Consider the following 16,160-nt stretch of genomic DNA (forward strand, 5'->3'; position numbering starts at 1 on the left):
TCGAGCTTTTTTTCAATTTGCGTCGTACCCCTTTAGATTTTCCCTACAAATTGGTGGTACGGACCTACATATTTTACGCCGACTCCGAACGGCACCTGTAAGGCAGAATAGTTCCCTGAGAAGCTTTTCATGGCAGATGAATGCGTCTCCACTCATTAATAATCCAATTCTTATGACGTGTTGCAAACGCTATCCGAGCTTATCTGCTTTTTTTCTGAAAGCTTAGGCTCCTTGGGCATTTTTTGCAGGAAAACAACCAACTCCTTTAAGCGCACGCCGGACAGTCCACACACTGGCTTCACAATTAAAACTTTGCAATGCCTCTTTTGTTGTTTTTGCTTTCCCGGTCTTTAAGAAACGTGCCAGAAACTTCACATTGCTACTCTTTATCTTCTTTGACCGGCCATTTTTGCAATACTGAGTGGCCAAATTTTTAAATTTCTTCACTTTCATCACTTGTGATCGGGAGAGTTTAGGTTGCTTTGCAACTTCCCGTGTATACTTGACCAGTTGAAGCAGCTTTTCTACCTCCGCAGTCATTTTGTTGTTACGCGGCTTCAGTTTTTAAATAAATGTTAATATTTCCACTTTTCACAGCGAACTAGGACAAACTGATCATAGCTGGAATAGCAAATACCAAGTCAACCCCTTATCTTAGAAAAATACCGAATAACGGTATTTAACGCCGCTCCTACTTTATCCAAGTGCAAAAAATTTGAATGGGTGCAAAAGTGAACACTATGCCTATCCTTACTTAAAGACGAATTGTGTTAAATGCATTTGTTGTTGTTTTTGTTTATTAATTAATTTTTGCTCCAAAAACAATTGCAATGCTAATAACCTGGTTGATTTCTGTCATATTATAACACTACGTTTTGTTTACCTGCAAAATTGATTCTTAAGTGTTCACTTTTGCTCCATAGTGTAGATCAGCTGTAAAGGTTCAAATATCTCGTCGGATCTGGTACGTACATACATCCTATTTTATATTTAGAGATAACTAAATCTACAAAAAAAAATTTTTAAAATAGATGTGCATAGAATTCGCAATGGTTTTTTCTTTCGGCTATTAGAGAATACTTGCGGCTATAACATATATAACATATGTAAAATTTAGCCCGGATGTCCGCGGACGTATGTAACTTTTTTGTCCCTAAAATTAAAAATATAGAGAAAAAATACCATTTCTTCTTAATAACGGAATGTTAAATATATGGAAAATACTCTAATTGCGAAAGAGTTACTATTAAAACATTTTACTTACCTTCGAGCTTAGAATCCATCAAAAAATTATATAAAAGTGTTCACTTAAAAAAAATATGAAGCTTAATATTCAACAAGAATTTTGCAAATTAATCAATGCATTTTACGGCCACTCCTGCCTTCTTACTTCATTTACTCAATATATATGAGCAAAAATATCAAAAAAAAAAAGTTAAAAATCCCGTTATTTTGTTTGTTTTCTTTCATTTCTCATTACACTTTTCTTGGAATAAGAACTTTGTTTTTGTCCAGCTAGCTTGTTCTACACGAAACACTGTGCAGCGGGCCAAAGACTTGTTTTAACAGTGCCCAGTGTAAGTAATAATCGAAAGTGTATTGCGCGCTTTCAATCGAAAGTGAAAGAGTTTATAAATCTTTTAGTGCGCGAATTAACTCGATTTTACAAAAAAAAAATTTGTGCGCTCGAAAAGTATCCGCGATACCGTCGGAAAGCGGCAACCAGTTTCCAGCAAGCTTATTGTACGAGAGGTAAGGTCATGTCCAGTTTTGTGTTTTGTTTTTTTTTTTGGTCCTGGCATGCTTGACGGGAGCTGGGTCATCCACCTGGCCTATTTCCCAAACAAGCCAAAAGAAACTTTCATCGACATATACACCCCTACATACAAATATATGCATGTAGGTGGGTATATGAACATGCAGACATAATTAATTAATTAAATTAAAATTAGAGTAATTAAATTAATTTGATTTTTTTAAGTAGATTTTCTGCTGTATTTAATTTCAGGCCACAATTAATTGTTCTTTGTAAAAGACCCACTGGGCACGGTATTGGCGACGTACCGCCCAACAACACTATTGGCGGCGCAAAACCAACCACAACCAGTATATATTTTTATATTGGCGACATATAACACTACAGCATCTGTTTTTATTAGCGACATACCGCTCCAACAATAACAACCACGAATTTTGGTATTGGCGGCGCAACTCCAACATCAATAATCACACCACTTTCATACCTACGGTACACATGTTTACAACAACTACAACCTCATTTTTGCTGGCAACATACTCGCGCATCTTCTCGAGCAACACGCAACAAGAACAACAAGCACAATTCAACTTATATCTAAACCCATAACACAATATTTAATTTATTTATTATTATTCAGTATTATCTTATGAAATGAAATTTAACAGATTTTAACAATAGTACATTAGTGAACATACAAAAAATAGATACTATAAGATAATAGCTAATGGCGTTGAGTGATCAAAATGAGAACAGTGATAACGCCATTTTTCTAATGATTATAATGGAAGTTAGAATGCGGGGTGCAATCAAATAACATTTAAACGGAGTTAGAAAGGTTTAAGGGGGCTAAGATACTTGGCTTGGATATCATAAGTGGTTTCAGGCTCTGGATCAGGGACTGATATCAGTCTTAGACCGGCCATAGTGACGAATGTCACGCGTGAATAGTTATCACGTCCTGCACGAGGTGCCCCTGCATCTACTGATAATGGCGGATCTAGAGAGGACAACTCGATAAAACCCGCACCCCCTGAGTCATTGTGCCGAGCTCAGAGGAGGGAGGACTCTTTAAGAGTCAAGATCGGTACACAACGGTGACGAACTGGACTGTTTTAGGGCTTTGATTTCACATAATATTTTGACTTGATGACTTTGGGCTGGTAGGTGCGGTATTCTGCCACTTTAGTAGGTCGGGGTGAAACTCTACCGAAATGGCTGGTAGGCTAATGCTGCACCTGCCCACGTCCCGTTAAAACCGTGGCGGGCCTCAAGGTACGTTCCGGCTCCGTCGCCGTTAAGTTGGTGGTGTAGGTGCGGTTGAAGATTTTCCCGCTTCGCGTCCGGTCTGGCTCTGAACGCATTACTCATAAGGTAATGCGTCAACCCTCGCGTGGCCTCCCTGCGTAGCATAGATAACCACGAGACCGTTAAAGGGCGACTACACAATCGGCTCCGGATAGCGGCCTTGAGGGGGGACTTTTTTTTAGAATGGACAATACTAATACGAATCCGCCAAGGATGGGGTGCGGAAGAAGAGCGCTTTTGATGGAAATCCGTCAAATCAATCTTCAGCACTCTAAGGCGGCTTCCGCAAATTTGTTGCTCTGCCTTGAAAGAGGCGGAGTGGATATAGTCCTTGTCCAGGAGCCGTGGCTGAGTAGTATCGGCAGTAAGATTTCTGGATTAAGGACTGGAAAATTCAACACCTTGGTGCATGGGGAGGCAAGTAGGCCTAGATCCTGTGTGCTTGTTAAAAAAGAGATTAAAGCTTTTATTCTCTCTAATTTCAGCAATGCTGACGTAACCACGGTCTGCCTCGAGCGAGGAAGTAATGAAATGTGGGTGGTCTCAGCGTACATGCCCCACGGGGACGTACAGGGGCCCCCACCTGCGATACTGGGTGAAATCACCGCTGAAGCAAGACGGAGAGGTGTTGGCGTGATCATCGGTGCCGATGCTAATGCCCATCATAGATGAGGGACTTTGTATAGGTAATAGGGGGAATGACCCGACTTTTATTACTGCGGTAAGGGAGGAGGTCCTGGACCTCACCCTGGTTAGTAGAGAACTGGAAGGTCGGATTTCTGGATGGAGGGTTCTCAACGAGCACTCCTTCTCTGATCACCGATATATTCAGTTCTCAGTGAACGAAGAACGTCCCGGTAAAATATCTTTTAGGAACCCTAAAAGTACTAACTGGGACTTGTATTGTAGGAAGCTGGGAGAGCTACTGCCTGCGGTGCCTATCATTAGTTCGGGCCTGTCCGAATCTGAGATAGACGTTCTGGTGGAAAACTTCACCTCGGCAAGCAGTAGCGCCTTTCAGCTGTCCTGCCCATTGCAAACTTACAGGAAAAGGGCAAGCCGCCCTGGTGGTCGGATTCTCTTGACGACCTAAGAGCGTCCAGTCGGCGGCTCTTCAACAGAGCCAGGAGGAGTAAATTACCCTCGGACTGGGAGCTCTATAAGGTGAGTCTGGGGATTTATAAATATGAAATAAGGATAGCCAAGCGAGATGCATGGCGAAGCTTCTGCGAAAACGTAGAAGGCTGCAATGAATCCGCGAGATTTAGAAAAATACTCTCTAGGAACCCCGCTCCTATGGGGTATCTGAGAGATGATGGTGGGGACTGATCGATGAGTAGCGAGGAGTCCCTAAGGCTTTTACTGGACAATCATTTTCCCGATGTCCCAGTTGCGCAGGGATATTCGCCTGCATGGTCGGCGGTCGTTGGCCATGCAGAAGTTCCTGCCATTCCAATACGGGAAAGTCAAATATCCTGGGCTATAGGGTCGTTCAAGCCCTATAAGTCTCCGGGCCCGGATGGAATCATTCCTGCGCAGCTTCAAAGGTCTTTGGGGATTTCCTGCCGCTCGTTGGCCATCATATATACTAACTGCCTCAGGCTTAACTATATCCCGAAGTCTTGGCACACGGTTAGGGTTATTTTCATTCCGAAGTTCGGCAGAAGCTCTCATGTATCACCTAAGGATTTCAGGCCAATCAGTCTCTCGTCGTTTCTTCTTAAGACGTTTGAGCGGTTGATTGACCTGTACCTACGGGAAAGGATACCTCGGGGGTTACTGTCGGCTTCACAGCATGCATACTGCAAGGGCAGATCGACGGAAGCGGCTCTCCATTCGATTGTAAAGCAAATAGAGGGGTCCCTAGAACACAAAGAGTATGCTCTGGGTGCCTTTTTAGACATCGAGGGAGCTTTTAACAATGTCTTACCGGGGGCAATCGAAAGAGCTCTGGTGGGTTTAGGAATCGAGGCGGATCTGGTTGAATTTATTAGCAAACTTCTATACGGCAGAATTGTCGCAGCGGGGTGAGGTGGGACCATAATTAAGAGGAAGGTGTGCAGGGGCACGCCACAGGGGGGTGTCCTATCTCCTCTCCTCTGGGTTGTGGTAGTCAACGAGCTTCTTGTGGAGCTGGAAGCCAATGGTTGTCGGGTGGTTGCCTACGCAGATGACCTCGCTATCCTAGTCAGAGGCAAATTTCTGGGCACCCTGCGCGATGTTCTGCAGGGCTACCTGGATACTGTGGCTAGGTGGGCTGAGTCATGTGGGTTGGCGGTCAACCCGGGAAAAACGGAATTGGTCCTTTTCACAAGGAGATATAAGATGCCCGATTTCAAAACGCCCTCGATTGGAGGGGTACCGTTGGTACTTTCTGATAGGGTTAAATATTTGGGGATTGTTTTGGACAAGAAACTGTCCTGGAGACCCAATGTGGAAGATCGGGCCAGGAAGGCCGCCATTGCCTTGTACTGCTGCAGAGGAGCTATCGGAAAGAGATGGGGACTCTCGCCAAGAATAGTACACTGGCTTTATGAGATGGTGGTCAAACCGATTTTGCTATATGGGGTGCTGGTCTGGGGGAAAGCACTGGACACGGCGAGCACCCCCAAAATGTTAGTGTCGGTGCAACGGACGGCGCTGATCGGTATCAGTGGCGCTCTCAGAACAACATCTACCTTGGCACTGAACGTCATGCTGAACATATACCCAGTAGATATTGCGGGAAACGCGGCCGCGGCCAGGTCGTTGGTCAGGCTTCGTGATATGGGATATAGACTTTCTGACCGCGGACACTCTAGCCTTCTTACCAGTTTCGACTTCATCCCGGACAGAACGGACTACTGTATGCCGATAACTGCTCCCTATACAACCTTCACCCCAGTTATTCCAGAGAGAGAGGATTGGGGAAGTGGAATTATCTGGGGCATGGGACCGGTTAACTTGTTCACGGATGGGTCAAAGCTGGATGGAAAGGTTGGTGGGGGGGTCTTTTGTCAAGAGCTAAATTTAAGCCGCAAGTTTAAGTTGGCTGATCACTGCAGTGTGTTCCAAGCGGAAATTGCTGCGATTAAGGATGCGGTGGATGGAATGCTATCCAGTGCTATCACGGTTAGGGAATTTAACATCTACTCTGATAGCCAAGCGGCTATCATGGCCTTGAGCTCAACTACAGTGCGATCGAGGGTGGTCTGGGAGTGCCTGACCTCGCTTGCGATTGCATCGAATTATTTTACAATTAAGATTATCTGGTTCCCGGGCCATAGTGATATCCCGGGTAACTGTCAAGCGGATCTCTTATCCTGCATCGGTACAACTGAACCGGATGAAGATGGCTGTAGGGATTTCGGGATCCCGCTGGCCACCTGTTGATTGCTCCTCCATAGCTGGGCCTCGAATCAGCTTAGCAAACGTTGGGCGGATACCACGTCTTGCAGGGTAGCAAGATCTTTCTGGCCAAAAGTTGATGGCAGAAGGTCTGCTGAAATAATTGGGTTCACTAAGGCTCACCTATCAATGGTCATTGGGGTTTTGACGGGGCACTGTCCCATGGGTATCCATGCGGTACGTCTCAATATACTGGAAACTCCATCCTGCTGCAGCTGTATGGAGGATGATGAGGTGGAATCACCAAATCACTTTATGCTTGATTGTCCAGCTTTTGCCAGAACTAGGCGAAAGTACTTCGGTCGCGACTCACTTGGATCTCCCGAGGATATATCCAAAGTTGAGATCGGTATCATTCGGAGCTTTATTGTTGCTACCCAACGATTCTCTAAGTAGCTAGATCTAAGTCACCGTTATTTTTGGTGTATGTGGTATCACAACGGACCTTCGTGTTGTCCAAGTGAGCTATCCTTATCAGGGCAGCTACCACCTAACCTATCCTATCCTATCCTAGAAAGGTTTAACATTGATGATGAATAAAATATTAAAACAAAGCATTTAAAATAAATAGAAATAAACACAACGGTTCATTACGTAGCAAACAACTTACAAGTGAGCATATTGAGTAAAATATGAAAGTAGCAAGAAAATATGTTGCAATGTTATAAAGGTTACAAATTGATGATAAAAAATGTATTAAAATAAAAGTTTTTAAAATAAATAGAAATAAAGTACATCGGTTCATTACATAGCAAGGAACTTACAAGTGAACTCATTAAAAAAAATAAAAAAGTAGTAATAAAATATGTTGCAATGTTTTTAAATTGGAAGCCAATTATGTGATAGGCTGTAACAGAACTTCAATATCTTCATGGCTCAACCCAAGAAGCCATAGTTTTACCTGCTTTAAGAAAACGCTTATTCTTCGAATTGTTTGTATATCTTCGGAAATTTTATTGAAAATCATACACGATACTATGGTATAGAAGTTTCGATACAGAGTTGTGCGTGAGGCAGGAACATTAACATTTGCATTATAATTGCTCCTTAACATAAGTGAAGTGTATATTGGACTATGTAGATAACCACTTATCATAAAAAAAATGTTTAATACTTTAAAGTAGTACAAGTGTCTTACAGGGAGAATATTTAATCTTCTAAAGAGAATCATCGAGTGCGTTAAACGGCTAGCATTACAAATTCTTCGTATAGGACAATTTTGCAACATTAAGAGTGGTCGAATTCTACTAGAATATGTACTGACCCAGCAACTTATGCCATATTGAAGTTTATACTGTACAAGTCCATAATACATCATTTTAAGTACACTATTTACACATAATTTTTGTAGGCGATAAAAAGAGCGAACTGTTGCTAGCAAGTAAACTTTCATGGCAGAGATATGCGAAGACCAGCTTAGGTTATGATCGACTATAACACCCAGATATCTAAAATTATTGACAACTTTGACGTTGAAACACATTGCGTCACAGTTTAAATCAGGAAAATAATTAACTCGAGACTCGTTTTCAATACAAGCACTAGTACAAATTTTGTGCCGCAAACAACTTGCAGAGTGAAAAATAATATCACCACTAGCTGCTTCCTTTCCACCAAGACCAAAATACATTAGTTTAGTTTTATTGCTTACAATAAGCTTATGAGAAGCGATCCATTCTCTTAGGAAGCTCACATCGTGATTTATATCCAAATGAAGATTAAAAGTAGTGTTTGATCTATATGCGATTGCCAAGTCATCGGCAAATGCTGTGACTTTTCCTACAAAAGGCATTGAAAAAAGCGAGTTTATATAAATCAGAAATAAAATTGGTCCTAGGACTGAGCCCTTCGGAACACCCAAATCAATTAATCTAGGTGAGCTTAGATTATTGTTTACTTTCACCTTTTGACTTCTTAAATTTAGATATGATTTAAACCAATATAGAACGTTTCCACGGAAACCTGCTGAGTGCAATTTACTTAAAAGAATATTATGGTCAACCATGTCAATTGGTTCATAGAAGAAACTACAACCTGAAGAAGTATTTACAGAGAAAATTACGCAGTTGTTGCAAGTGCAGCGTATATTATTATTATTTGGAGCGGACCCTTTACCAATTGTGACGAAAAAATCATTCAGATGAGTGGCAACTTCATACGGGTGAGAAACAAGTTTACCGTCGATATCTAGAGCAAACGAATTAGTTTGGTCTTCCTTATTCCGATTAAGAATATCGTTGACGACATTCCATTCTTTCTTCATGTCACCCTTCGCAGCTTAAAATCTATTTTTATAAAAACTATCATGCCTATAACGACATTCTTTATTAATACTGTATGTGAGGTGTTTTACACGCTTCCGGAGGCGAGTGTTTGTAGGATGCTTGCGATATTTGACGCGTAATTTATTTTTAAGTTTAATTTTCTTAAGTAGATCGCGATTGATCCAGGGTTTGAGAATAGTTTCCAAACGTTTAGGTGAAGTAACAAAGCTAGAATTTGTTATGTGCGATGAAAGTGTATTCAAAAATAAATTGTAAGCTTTACTCACATCCTTTTCAGCATAAACAGTTTCCCATTTTTCATAACGAAGTGAATTATAAAGAGCGCTAAAATTTATTTTTTGAACGACTGCCGAACTCTTATCCTTAACATTACGCACATTATTTCACACTGATTTTCAGTCCAGTCATACAATGGTCAGAAACTCCAAAATCAAAGTTCAAACCTGCAGATAGGCTAAGTGTACTATTATCGAAGCGTCCATAAAAATGGTCTATATTTGTTCCAGAAACTGGACGGGTAATACTATTAATAAAAGATGTTAAGCCATGACTGGCCAACTGTACCTACAAATGCGTGGTGGCAACGGCGCGCACCCACGTATTTTTTATAGAAGTTTTTAGGTGAAAAAAAGAAAAGAGAAATAAAAACACCGAAAGGATTCGTATTAATAAAGGAAAATACAATGGTTTTTATTCAATATATTGCAAGGGAACAACAAGTGTTAAGAAACGGCTTAACAAATGTTGTGAAAAATTGAAAAATAGTTGAAAATTATTAGCACTTACGTGACGTATGTTGGCAGGATGCTTTCACTTCGACGGCTGGATAAAAAGAGGCCGAGCGCTTGGCAGAGAAAAACTATGAGCCCACTATACGGCAACTTTGGTTGAGTTTCCATGCCGAAAGTTGCCGCATAGCCGGTCCATAGCAGTAAAGTAAAAAAGTTTAAAATAATATATATAAACAATTGCAGCTTATAAATATGAAGGCATGTGTATATTTGTGAACACACATTTATGAGTGTGTTGGTTGATTACGTAAATTGCTACGAGGGAGGGCAAATATATTTAGGCCTGTGGCCTAAACATACCGGCCCCCTTGCCGTAAGCAACAAAGAAAGAAAAAAAATTTAAATCAAATTATTTCGAAAGAATACAAGCCATCGCACGTCCCGGTAAGGCTATACGTCGATGTCCAGATGCGGACTGCGAGCACTGCACGTCGTATGATGGACTTCGTGTCTCGTTCTCCTGTGAAGAAAGATATAATTTATTAATTAAACGTACGTGGTTTTGATTCCGTGCAGTAATTACTTATTTGTATGAAAGCTCCTACTCTTGGCAGGCTCCTGAGACTACCAGCCCGAATACGGTCGGTTGGGTCAGGAGATCGCCAACTGTTGTTGCTGGCGTTCCGCTCACCATCATTTCGGCGTATATAACAGCGCCGAGTGTAAGCCGAATTGGCGATGTGCGGTAGAAATGTGGGTCGGCCAGCCGCATGAACTGAAAAGGCGCGGCAATCTTCGGGTCTACATTAGACGGTGGACTCAGGCGATAGTGGCCTTTGACCACGGCGGCTTGAGTAGTGACAACATCGATGATCCGAACTTGTCGCGCAGCATAAGGGTGCATTGCCCTGGTCCTTGGCGTTCCAATTGTAAATCGCGTGCCAGCTCAGCATCGACGATGGTGCTGGTGGCGCAGGGATCAACAGTGGCACGAACCAGGTGTAAATGCCCACGCGATTCGATGCGTACGATGGCCGTCGGCGAAATAGGCACGAAAGGCCGCATGATGGGCGATGGAGCAGCTTGGAGGAGACGGCCGGTTCGGAAGCCCTCCGGCGTGTCGCGCGATAGGACCCTTGTATTTTGGGCGTCAGAAGAGTTTGGCGAACATTTCTTTCGACGTTGCTGCCTTTCTAGTATGGACGACTTAGTAGGGCTTCGGTGGAGTCCGAAGTTGTGCTGCCGCCAATTGTTTTGTTGTTTTCGAATTTCGTTTACCTTCTTTCGCTCATGCTGCAACAGCGGCCGGAAACTGCGCATCCCATTTTCGCTTGTCGACGGTCTAGTCTCCGCTTTCGCCTGCTCTTCTTCCGCTCTCGCTCTTTCTTCTTCCATGTCTTTTTCTTCAACCTGCTGAGCCCAGGATTTTGTCGGTCCCGCGAGGTTAATTGACAACGCGTCGTCGGACGTGTTGTCGTCGCCATTAGTGGTTGTATTGTCACGTTCTGATTGACGCTCATCCAAGTGCAGCGTGGTGTGATGCTTTTGCTGGCACCTCTTGCAGCGATATTTGCTATTGCACTTGTCCACGCGGTGAAAGGGCGATAGGCAATTTGGACAGTATTGGTGCAGCAGCACGGCCCGCAATCTCTCCTCCGGGGATTTTTTTATATATTCGACACAGAGTCGGAGACTATGGTCCCTGCCGCAGAGCTGGCACGCGACGTCGAAACGCTTTGCGCCTCTCTCTGACTTGGCCTATAAGGTTTGGTTTTTTGTGAATAAAAGAGGAACAAATAATTAGAGCAAATCGCTGTGTAATTTCATGTGATGTGACACATTCATATCATAAAAATGTTGAAAATCCAAAATGCAAACCTCGCCTTTATTTGATAGCAAATAGTGTTTCAGTTCGGTAAGTGGTTCAAATATTTCCATAGGAAACAGACCATGTGCAAAAAGAATTTATTATTCTTCTGACACAAGCGTGAATTAAAATATCGTATCCCTAGCTTTAGTTGCTCCAATACGCTGGCAGATTGGGTTTTCGTCCAACGACGTACAAACCACGGAAAACAAAAGTTAAGCCACTTTGTAGGATTTTCTGCATCTGGGGCGGGTTCGGCTCCAGATGGTATACCATACGTCATTGAGTCATGAGATCCGGTTATAGCAAGGTTGATGATGGGAACAGTGTGTAGCAGTTTCGGAAGTGATGCCATCCATTGCGCCCTTACCCATTACTTGGCCATGTAGTTGCTAAGATGTTTTGGCAAAATGTTCGGGTGTGTATTAGTCTCATACAAATAAAGTTGGAGCCCCCGATGGATAAATTGAGAACACTTGGTGCGGTAAGAAAATTGCAATTCGATCAAATGTAAACAAATATATGGTAGTGTTCCAATGAAAGCCGGTGATAAATTAAATATGGAGGGTAAAGTTACCGTATTAACACCAAATAATCGTAGACAAAATGTCAAAGTTACTCCAAATACCACAATACTCCAGATTTTAGGAGAAGTATGCCGAAAGAATGATTTGGATATCAATGAATATTGTCTGAAGCATCATAACAAAGAAATTGGACTCACATAAATTTTTCGCTTTAGTGGTCTACCCAACAATTGCCTACTGGAAATTGCGCAGACCGAACGAACGAACCGAATCAAACGTTGATATCTGTGTGCAATTGGAAGATGGTTCACGTGTACAAAACAGCAGAAGACTTAAAGTCGCAAGCAAATGTTTACATACAACTAACCGTGAAGGTTGCTATAACTTTCCTATAACTAAAGATTTACCGCAAGAGCTTAAGAAATCAGCATCTGATATACCAGTCTAAGAGGTTCCTACGGTTAGTGCGGCTCATGAAGAAATTAGAAAGGAGAATATACCTGAAACGCCCAAATATGGTTGGGGCTCAGGTACTGGCTATACCATACAAGGTTCAAATCATAAGCATAACTCGACTACGGAACTTGATAATAAAGCCGAAATGGAGGAAATGGAAATACAACCCGAAGTACATTATATTGGTGAAAGAAATGCTGTACTTTACTCATTAGACGACACACAAACTCTAGCTGAAAAGCTGCCAGATTCATTTTTCGATTTAACAGTCGGTAATCTGAGATTAGTGCTGTGTGATTTGAAAAAGGCATCGAGAGGTGACGAAGATGCTCCCTTACTCACAGAGCGTTTGCGCCAATTAGAAGGTGAAAAAACTAAGCTTAACAAAATTTCGCACTATAAAAATTTTGTTATACGAATACAATTTCCAGATAGACTTGTATTACAGAGCGTTTTTAAACCAATCGATAAAATCGTTGATGTAGCCGATTTTGTGCATAAATTCTTGCATAATGAAAATGCCAAATTTGATTTGTTTACTATACCACCGAAGTATGTGCCATATGTGCCGCCTGTGGATAAAACGCTTTTAGAATTGGATTTCGTGCCTACTGCAGTTTTACATTTCGAATACGAAGATAAAGAGAAAGAAAATGCCAAAGTTGAAGGTTGGCACGTCGATGGAGTCAACGCTATACTTAAAATTAAACCGAAAGGAAAAATTAACCTAAGTGGAGGGCGCGTTTTATGCCGTCAGCGTCTCAACTGATTCAGTACGAAATTGTTTAAAGCTTTTGGAAAAATTGTTTGTGCTGGAAATTTTTAATGACCACGGTTTACGTTTGCTATCGCTCGGCGCACTCTACGAGACATCGCAAGTATTTGTAAAAACAATTGTTGCAAGAATAGCCAAATTGGCGCCATTGAAAACAGGATCTGCCTTTTTAAGATGGAATTGAAATTGCCGCGCCTTCTCAATTCATGTGGGTAATGCGGCAGCTGGCAGAGATTTGCAACATGGTAACTCAATGGCGAGTTCAGAAAAATTAGTGTAAGCAGAATTGAAATTTTCCATGTGAGAAGTCATCCATTAACCAAATTTGCTGTGATGCTGTTAAAATTTTAATTGCTGCTGTATGTTGATTGGATTCACCATAATCCATTGCAAGTCAGCAAAATGGAATGATCTATAGAAGGTTATCATCTCTTTATGACTTGCTTTTGAAGGAAATGAAGATACTTATATTTAAGAATTCATGAGCTTAATACCGGCTTATAATAATTGAATTTTAATTATTATGTTTTCTAAGAGAAACTGAAAAGAAAGAAACATTTACTGGCATGTTGCGATGGACCCATTTCGAAAACCGCCAACGTAATCATCATCAGGCAATTTTGTAATGTTATCAAAAGTTTCACCGGGATTCCGACCATGAATCACATGGTGAAACTGCAGTAGCCTTTAACCACTAGGCCATCCTGCTGGTATTTGTTTTCATGCTTAATTCAGTTTTTCTCATTTCTACACTAACAACACAATTGAGACATTTTGTCCCTTTTTGGTTTCTCTTAGAAAACATAATAAATGAAATTCAATTATTATAAGCCGGTGTTAAGCTCATGAATTCTTAAATATAAGTATAAACTGAACACACCATTAAACAAACATACGGAAATGAAGATATTTGTGATGTTTTACAATTACATTTTGTTAAAGGTACTTTGTTAATGAACCCCTGTATGGCATCAAATTCCCATGTCCTATTACAAGGGGACGAGACATTATATATGAAGCAAGGAGAAAACTTAGCAAAACTATATTTTGGCTCCAAGTTCACATTTCCCAACAATAGCATGAAACCAACCTATATCCATGGTAACGAGTATGATCGTATGGAAGGAAAGAAGTCCGTCGATATATCGAGCATTCTATCAGAAGGTAAATTATGGAAAAAGTAATTGGCCTATTCGATATTCAGCAATTAATCTACTGGTTCGCATTTAGCAGTTGCTGGTCGAGCTGAGTTAGCACATTACTCAGTGGTGACAAAAAGGTGGAAATTAGTTGGGAACGAGTCACGAGAAAAAGATTTCGTGGTATCTGGGGGTTTACTTTGATGGAAAGATTTTATTGTTTTGGGGTGCTAATCGCTGTTGGATCGCACCGATGAAATACGGTGCTATCCTGAGGACTACAAAATTGGATAACCAGTTCGGGACCAATATTCAGGTTTACTGAGTTTGATGAGTAATTAAGCCATTTAATGAAAGTAAATCAGTACTTTTATTTATCGGCTTTTATTAATTTCTCGTTGAATGATTCACCAAGTTTTGACTAAGGAAAAATTCGACTATGAGGTTTTTTTTTTTGTTTTTTTTTTTTTTTAATTAAATATGAAACAATGGGCAGTGTGATGAAAAAGTTGAATCAATTGACGATTGATACTTGATTGAAGCTTTTTCCGGGCTTTCTCCCAATACGGCAGATAATGCGCGTATCAGGTTAATTGTCGATTAAATTGTATTCTGTGGCAGATAGTTTATCTGCGTTAGGGTTCTGTTGGCCTCGTTCAGGGGAACGAGAGCGGGGTTATTGGTTTGTTGGCCTTGTTCGGGGGAACGAGAGCTGGGTTATTTGGGATAGAGGAATGTGGAATATTAAAGTTAATTTTCCTTGTAGTTGGGCGGAAGTGGTACCAATTTCGCGATTGGTCTGGTAATTTGTCCCTTAATTGTATTGACGTCAACAACACGTACAAGGTTATCGGAACCTGGGTGTGTGTTGACAATTCTCACCATTCTCCACTCGTTCGGTTGTAGGTTATCCTCCTTGATGGCGACTAGGCCCCCGGGTTTTAAGTTGGACTGTGGATGTTACCACTTATACCGTTTCTGGAGCTCGGTGAGATATTCCGATTTCCTTCTTTTGCAGAATGTTTGATGTAGGGCTTTCATCTTTAACATTGGTTTACGATTGAGGCAGGATTTTCACTACAATCGAGTTCAGGTGGGGCTAAAAGATGTCCACCCACGAGAAAGTGGACTGAAGTAAGCGGCTCCAGGTCGGAAGGGTCGTTGTATGAGGGACTGAGTGGCCTAGAGTTGAGGCAGGCCTCAATTCGACACAAGAGGGTCGCAAACTCTTCAAGAGTATATTTATGATCGGTCGCGATCTTTTCAAAATGGGTCTAAAAGCGCTTGGCGGTATAAAGTGCCTTTCTAAAATCTAATCGCTATATTTATTCCATGTTCCGTCCCTTGCTTCACGCAGAAATGCTTTAAACTCGCATCGTAAAGATCGCGAAGCTCCGACTAAGTTAGTACCATTGTCGGAGTAAACATTTTGCGGACAGCCTCGTCTGGATACAAATCTGGCGAAGGCAGCTAGGAAGGACCCGGTACTAAGGTCGTTTATCGCTTCTAGATGGATGGCTTTCGTCGAAAAGCAGACGAGCAGATGAACATATCCTTTTGAAATTCGGCATCCCTTCCCTCGGTAGGATTTTATATCGAATGGTCCCGCGAAATCTACCACAGTGTTGGTGAAGGCCCTAGTAAAGGTGGTGCGCTCTTTCGGAAGGATCCCCATGAGTTGCGTTTGTGTCCGTTTCCTGTAAATGGTACATACTTTACAGTTGTGTATAACATACCTTATCATGATTTTAACGCGTGGGATCCAGAACTGAGTGCGGATATGACCTAGCATCAGCTGGTTCCCTCCATGCAGGGTGGTCTTATGGGAGGATTGAACTATAAGTCTGGATAACCTGCAAGTGTAAGGAAGGATAATGGGATGACTTTCGTTATGGGACATGTCTTTGGATGCCCCAGTCCGCCCCCCCC

At 41.8% G+C, this 16,160-nt stretch overlaps 1 protein-coding gene and 1 pseudogene across 1 annotated transcript in view; one reads left to right on the forward strand and one right to left on the reverse strand.

Annotated features, from left to right (window-relative positions):
* Positions 1 to 16,160, reverse strand: part of sv (shaven) — a 956,023-nt gene that overhangs the window by 852,611 nt on the left and 87,252 nt on the right. The window lies entirely within an intron of this gene.
* Positions 11,871 to 13,276, forward strand: LOC137234738 (tether containing UBX domain for GLUT4-like; annotated as a pseudogene).

This window comes from Eurosta solidaginis, chromosome X (genome assembly GCF_040869045.1).
Source record: "Eurosta solidaginis isolate ZX-2024a chromosome X, ASM4086904v1, whole genome shotgun sequence".
Classification (NCBI taxonomy): domain Eukaryota; kingdom Metazoa; phylum Arthropoda; class Insecta; order Diptera; family Tephritidae; genus Eurosta; species Eurosta solidaginis.